The sequence below is a fragment of the Dipodomys ordii genome, unplaced genomic scaffold (genome assembly GCF_000151885.1).
Source record: "Dipodomys ordii isolate 6190 unplaced genomic scaffold, Dord_2.0 Scaffold343, whole genome shotgun sequence".
NCBI classification, from domain to species: Eukaryota; Metazoa; Chordata; class Mammalia; order Rodentia; family Heteromyidae; genus Dipodomys; species Dipodomys ordii.
The window spans coordinates 176,576-182,594 of NW_012267559.1; the positions used below are offsets into that span (position 1 = coordinate 176,576).

At 49.2% G+C, this 6,019-nt stretch overlaps 1 pseudogene; it reads right to left on the bottom strand.

The window, feature by feature from the left end:
• LOC106001647 overlaps nt 1-5,148 on the bottom strand; it is a 7,771-nt pseudogene extending 2,623 nt beyond the window's left edge.
• Nucleotides 5,149-6,019: the final 871 nt, after the last annotated feature.

Below are 6,019 nucleotides of genomic sequence, written 5' to 3' on the forward strand. Positions count from 1 at the left end.
AAGGAAGGAAGGAAGGAAGGAAGGAAGGCAGGAAGGAAGGAAGAAAGAAAGAAAGAAAGAAAGAAAGAAAGAAAGAAAGAAAGAAAATCCGAATTACACTTTAGCCAGGTGTCAGTGGCACAGGACTATAATGTTAACTACACAGGAGGCTGAGATATGAGGATCATGGTTCAAAGCCAGCCCAGGCAGGAACGTCTGTGAGACTCTTATATCCAAAGAACCACCAGAAAATTGGATGTGATGCTGTGGCTTAAATGGTAGAGCGCTAGCCTTTATCTGAAGAGCTCGGGGACAGTGCCCAGGTCCAGAGTTCAAGCCTCACAACTGACAAGAAGTGGACTTGCCACCACAAGAAGTGGACTGAATAACACCCACGGAACATGGCAGAGAAGTCAGGCCGAGCTTGCTGTCAGCTGGGGGTCATGAGTAGGTCACCTAGCGTCTCCATGCCTCATTTTCCCCAGCTGCAAAACTGAGCACAGTGAAGGATCCCCTTCCTCATGGCGATAGGGTAAGGATGAAAGAGAGCCATGTTTTGTTTCATAATCCCATACTAGTTGCCCAATAAATAGCAGGCCCCATCTGAGCACTTTCTGGGTATCTTCCTGTCATATGCTCACAGAATTGCCAAGAACCATATCTGACAGTGTCTCCCTCTATGCATGACTCTGCCCCAGAGATCCCCCTGTATTGATTCCTTGTTTCCTCACAACTGTCTCGGGAGGAGACTGAGGACCAATGGTCGAGGCCCAACCGAGAGCTTCACCTTAGGTCAAGAATCGGCTGCCATGGACTGAGTTTGGGACAATCCATCTAAACCAATGACTGAGCATGGCGCTACATGTCTAGCATTCCAACTAAAGAGGACCAGGCCTGCTGGCGCATGCCTGTCACAGATAGGAGGGCTGCGATCCAGCCCAGCCTGAGCATATATTATCTATCTCAGAAATGTCCAAGACATAAAGGCTTAGCTCACATGGTAGAAGACCTGACTGGCCAGCCTAAGGCTTGCCAAAAAAAAATCAGTGGCCTTGTGCCAGAGGCTCATGCATGTAATTCTAGCTACTCAGGGTACTGAAATCTGAAGATTACAGGTCAAGATTTAAAATAGGGTTGGCTTCACCCATGAATCGTTATTATTAGAAGACCCAGACTCTGACCCATACCAGTGCACTCCATACTAACAGGGCTCACATCCTTACTAAGGGCTAGCTATGCTGTCTTTCCTCCTGGGGATTCACCCTCTGTGGGCCCCACCCGCAGGTCCTCCTAAGCTCTCTCTGCCACCAACCAGGCCTAAGGGAGTAGACATCTCCAGGGCACACAGACCCTTTGGTCTTATAATTTAATGGTGCTGAGTTCCCTTCAAGTGTTCCACCCTTCCAGACCCCTAAACCTCGGCCCATGCATCCCACAAAGATAGCAGTTATAAGTTACCAAAGGGTCCAGTGCTCCATGTTACAACCCACTTCTACACACACACACACACACACACACACACACACACACAAAGCCGGCACGGGTGGTTCATGTCTGTCATCCTAGCTACTCAGGAGGCTGAGATCTGAGGATCACGGTTCAAAGCCTGCCCATGCAGGAAAGTCTGTGTGGCTCCTATCTACAGTGAACCACCAAATAGCCAGAGGTGGAGCTGTGGTTCAAGTGTCAGAGCACTAGCTTTGAGCACATTAGCTCAGAAACAGCACCTAGGCCCTGAGTTCAATGCCCACTTCTACCTCCAAACACACACACAGACACACACACACACACAGACACACACACACACACACACACACACACAGCCCAAAGCTTCACTAGTCTCTGAGAAGAGAACCATGAACTCCCTCCATTAGGATCACATCCCACCCCCGAGAAGGTGGCACTCCCGACTTCAGACCCACTGTAGACAAAACATTAAGCTTCTCACATACCTGGAATGTCTCATAGCCCAGATGGCATTTCCTACTGTACACACTGCTATGCGAAAACTTAGTCACCTCTTTTTTTTGTTGTTGATCATGGGATTTGAACTCTGGGCCAGGGCACTGTCCCTCATTTCTTCAGCTGAAGGTGAGCACTCTCCCACTTAAGCCACATCACCACTTCCTGTTCTCTGGTGGTCCATTGGACATCAAGTCTCGCAGAACTTTTCTGCCCAAGCTGGCTTTAAACCGTGATCCTCAGATCTCAGTTCCTGAGTAACTAGGATGAAAGCCATGAGTTACTGGCAGCCGGCCAAAGATACTTTTCCATGCCTTTCATCCTATGTCCTCAGGAGACTGAGATCTGAGGACTGCAGTTGGATGCAACCCTTCGCCGCAACGTCCATGAGAATTCTTTATGTCCAATTAAACACCCAAAAAAGTTGTAAGTGGAGCTGTGGCTCAAATGTAGAGTGATAGCTTTTAGCATCAAAGACAAGGGATAGGACCCAGTCTCTAGTTTCAAGCTTTTTTCTAGCAATGACCCACCGAAGAAAAGGAAGCAGATGGGCACACCAGAGCTCAAAGCTCACATATATACTCAAGAGTCCCAGAACAGACCCAATCCTGCTCTGATTCTCTATATTCTATGTGCTACATCATGGCAGTCTTAGATGGGACTAACCATGCACCAAGTAGGACGTTCAAGTACAATCTCATACTGAGGATCCCTGACCTATCAGAGACTCAGGATCTCTCACTGTCCTGCATTGACACTGAGCAGTGAGGTGAGGTCTAGTTATCCAACAACAGGATGTGGGAATGAAAGGATTTCGCAGCCAAGGGCAGCAGATGGGAGGGCTCTATGTCCCTCTCTGTCGGGAAGGAGAAAAGGGCTGATCCATCCCAGCAATGTTCCTGGGTTGTGAGTATTCTCAAAAACAACCCTGCTCAGAGCCCAGGGTCTCTGGTTTTCCTACCAGCCTCTAACCAAGCCTGCCCCACCTTCAGTTGGCCCTCTCCGAATGCCAGATCTGCCATCTAGACTAAAGGCTGAGCCAGAAGAGAAACCCACCTCTGCCTCTGAGAATGGCAGTCAAGACGTCTTAGTGCCCCCTAGAGGAAGTCTCGGGGATACATGGATCCCTACTCCCGCCCTCATTTCCTGTCTGTCCTGTGCCAGTGGCACACTTACCTCTGTCTCTGGTGGAGGAATGAACACCGGGGATGTTGTAAAGCCTAACTCTGAAATCCTTACCCAAAAGACCACCAAAGACCATCACCAATGTAAAAGCAAAGGAGTCTTTATTGGAAGCTTGATATTGGTCCCCCCAGTGTACATGGCAGCAGCCCATGATGCTGAGAGTCCCCAAGCCCATGGTTACAACACTTTTTATACACTTTTTTAGGGAAGGTAGGGCTTCGCGTACATCATAATTTCTTGTAACAAATCACTACAAACCCCAGGAAAATCACAAAACAACTCTATAGTATGATTGGCACACTACAAAGTGGGAAAGGACCAGAAACAAGTTGTTGGTTAGATCAAGGGGGCCTACGTTCTTTTAATTGGTTGGCTTGCACCACGGAGGAGTCTCAAGAGGATACATGCTAAACTGCAAAGTTCCTTTTTTAAACAAACACCACCTGTGGCCTGACTGCACCATCACCAAGCACTCCAGCACCTGCCTGCCTGCGGTTTTCCCAAGGATTGTTTATGTTCCTAGTCCCCCGGGATTTGCTTCTTCTGTTCATTCTCAGGTCGGGTTCATGGTCAGCTGCATAACTCATACCTCAAAAGATTCTCGCTAGCTCAAGATGAAGTCACCCAGGCCTCAGTCTTCTCAGTGTCATCTTCAGATTGAGCCCGGGAATGTTCAAGTCTCCAAGGATGTACTGCACAGGCATCCTGTGGCAGATGACAGCCAGGTAGTCAATGGTGAACTCAAGGTGCCAGGACTTTTAATAGCCATGTGTTTGGGTAGAAGGCTCTATCACTGATGGTCGAGGTTGTCAGGCGAGGTCATGGCTCCAATGTCCTGACACACCTGACCTGGGATCATCCTCCTTCTTCATCTTCCTTGCCCCCCCTGCCTTGACACTCCCTCACCCCAAAACCTCCCTAGATCTTGGACCAGAAAATAAACTTAGTGGGGCTGGGGATGTTTGAAACCTGGTGACACAACCTGAGCCTTAGGATCTACCTGAGGCTGCTTCCCTCTGCAGTCGGTGACCACAAAGTTCCTGGATGACATAAAGTTGCTGAGGGATCATTGGCTTGGTCCTACATACTGTCTTTAAGCTCTGAAACTGTCCCCATAGAGATTGTGAATGGTTGGCTCCTTTGATCCAGGGACTCCAAACCAAGGCTCACATGCTCCCTTCTTCCTTTCCTTTCTTCTTTTTCTCCCACCGTCCTCCTCTCTCTTTCCTTTCTTTCTCTGATACCTGGGCCTTGAACTCAGAGCCTAGGTGCTGCCCCTGAGTCTTTGTACTCAAGGCCAATGGACTAAGGATTGACCCTCACATCCACTTCTGGCATTTTCTTTTTGGTAGTTAGTTGGAGATAAGAGTCTTACAGGCTTTCCTGCTCAGAACTTAAGCCTCGATCTTCCCATCTTAGCCTCCTAATTAGTTAGGATGACAGGCATAAAGCACAGGCATCCAGCTCAAACCAAGCTTTCTTCATGTGTTGTGAACCAGCACTGGAAATTTTCATCATCTATGACCTATCCCCCCCCCCCGATCTTGGCACACACTGTAACTCTTTGTTGGATAAATAAATAAGCATCTGTCTATGACAATACTACAGAAAAGTCCCATCTGATTCTGGTAAGCATCTTGGGTGGGCATAACCTGATGTAAATCTCCCACAGTTCTCCCTACGCCCTCTTCCTGTCCTTCTGGTGCCACCGCACTTAACTCTTTTGGCTCCGAGGACTTGAGCCATGATGTACTTGCTGGATTCTGGGGCCTCTGGGATGCCTATCTTAAAGATCTCTGTCCAGAGGCTGACCAGCTTTGTGGCACTCAATTCCCCACTCAGGTGTGAACAAGGTTGCCGTGAGCTGAACGCCTGGCTCAAGGGGCATACTCTCCACCACCTGGGGCCAGACAGGATGGTCCACCATATCCGGCCCCCAAGTTTCATGTTGCAGAGAAAGGATCCTTGAGGCATCCCAGGTCTCTGAATCTCCCAGAGTCCAGTACAGGTGACAGGAATCATCTCTGCTTACAGCTGGCAGGCTGGGCATGGTGAGGTCACAATCTCTGCTCCGCACAACATTCTCAACTGTGGTGACCACCCTAGACAGAGCCAGAGGCTAATCAGTAGCTGCTGGAGAAAGGCAGTTGGGGCACGATGTTCGTAGCAGGAGACCATCTGGCTAGGGAACTCTACCTGGGTTGCTTTGAACATCATTGTTTGGCAGCTGAAATGGTCTGTCTAATTTGACCCATAATCCCAGGTGTTAGTGGAAATTGCCAACTTCAAGTAAAAACCTTGGAAAAGATGGCATTTCACTTGTCCCAACCAAACTTAAAAGGTTCCAAAGTCAGTGGACTCTTTTCCTTCCAGACAGCCTATAGCAGGTTACAGAAACTGGCATTCAGAGAGCCCTAGCTAACTGCCATGTCCTGATACTGAACGGGCTCCAGCAGAGAGAACACACTTGCCTACCACTGCCCAGCTGGAAACGGCCCAGGCAGGACAGAGATTGGAGTCTGCCGGACTCCAGGGAGGACTCCACAACAGTGCACTGACCCAGAAGGGAATCCACACCACCAGTGGGGGCCTGTAGCTCCCTGCCCAGATGCCCACACACACATCAATGTCCTGGGTAAGGTTCCCCTCTCATCCTTTGTCGTGGTGAGCCATCCTCCATATCACACCATTCACTATTTCCCAGACCCTCCTAGCTTCACAGCCCCTGCCCTCCTCCCCCACATCTCATTCCTTAATTATGTTTGGCAGACACATTCCCAAGCCTTGAATTAGTTCCAACTATACACACGAGAGCAGAGTGTCTGGGTGGAAGAGTGCAGCTGTGGTTACACACATGAGCCTTCTGGCTGAAGATAGAAGGACAGGTGTCCAC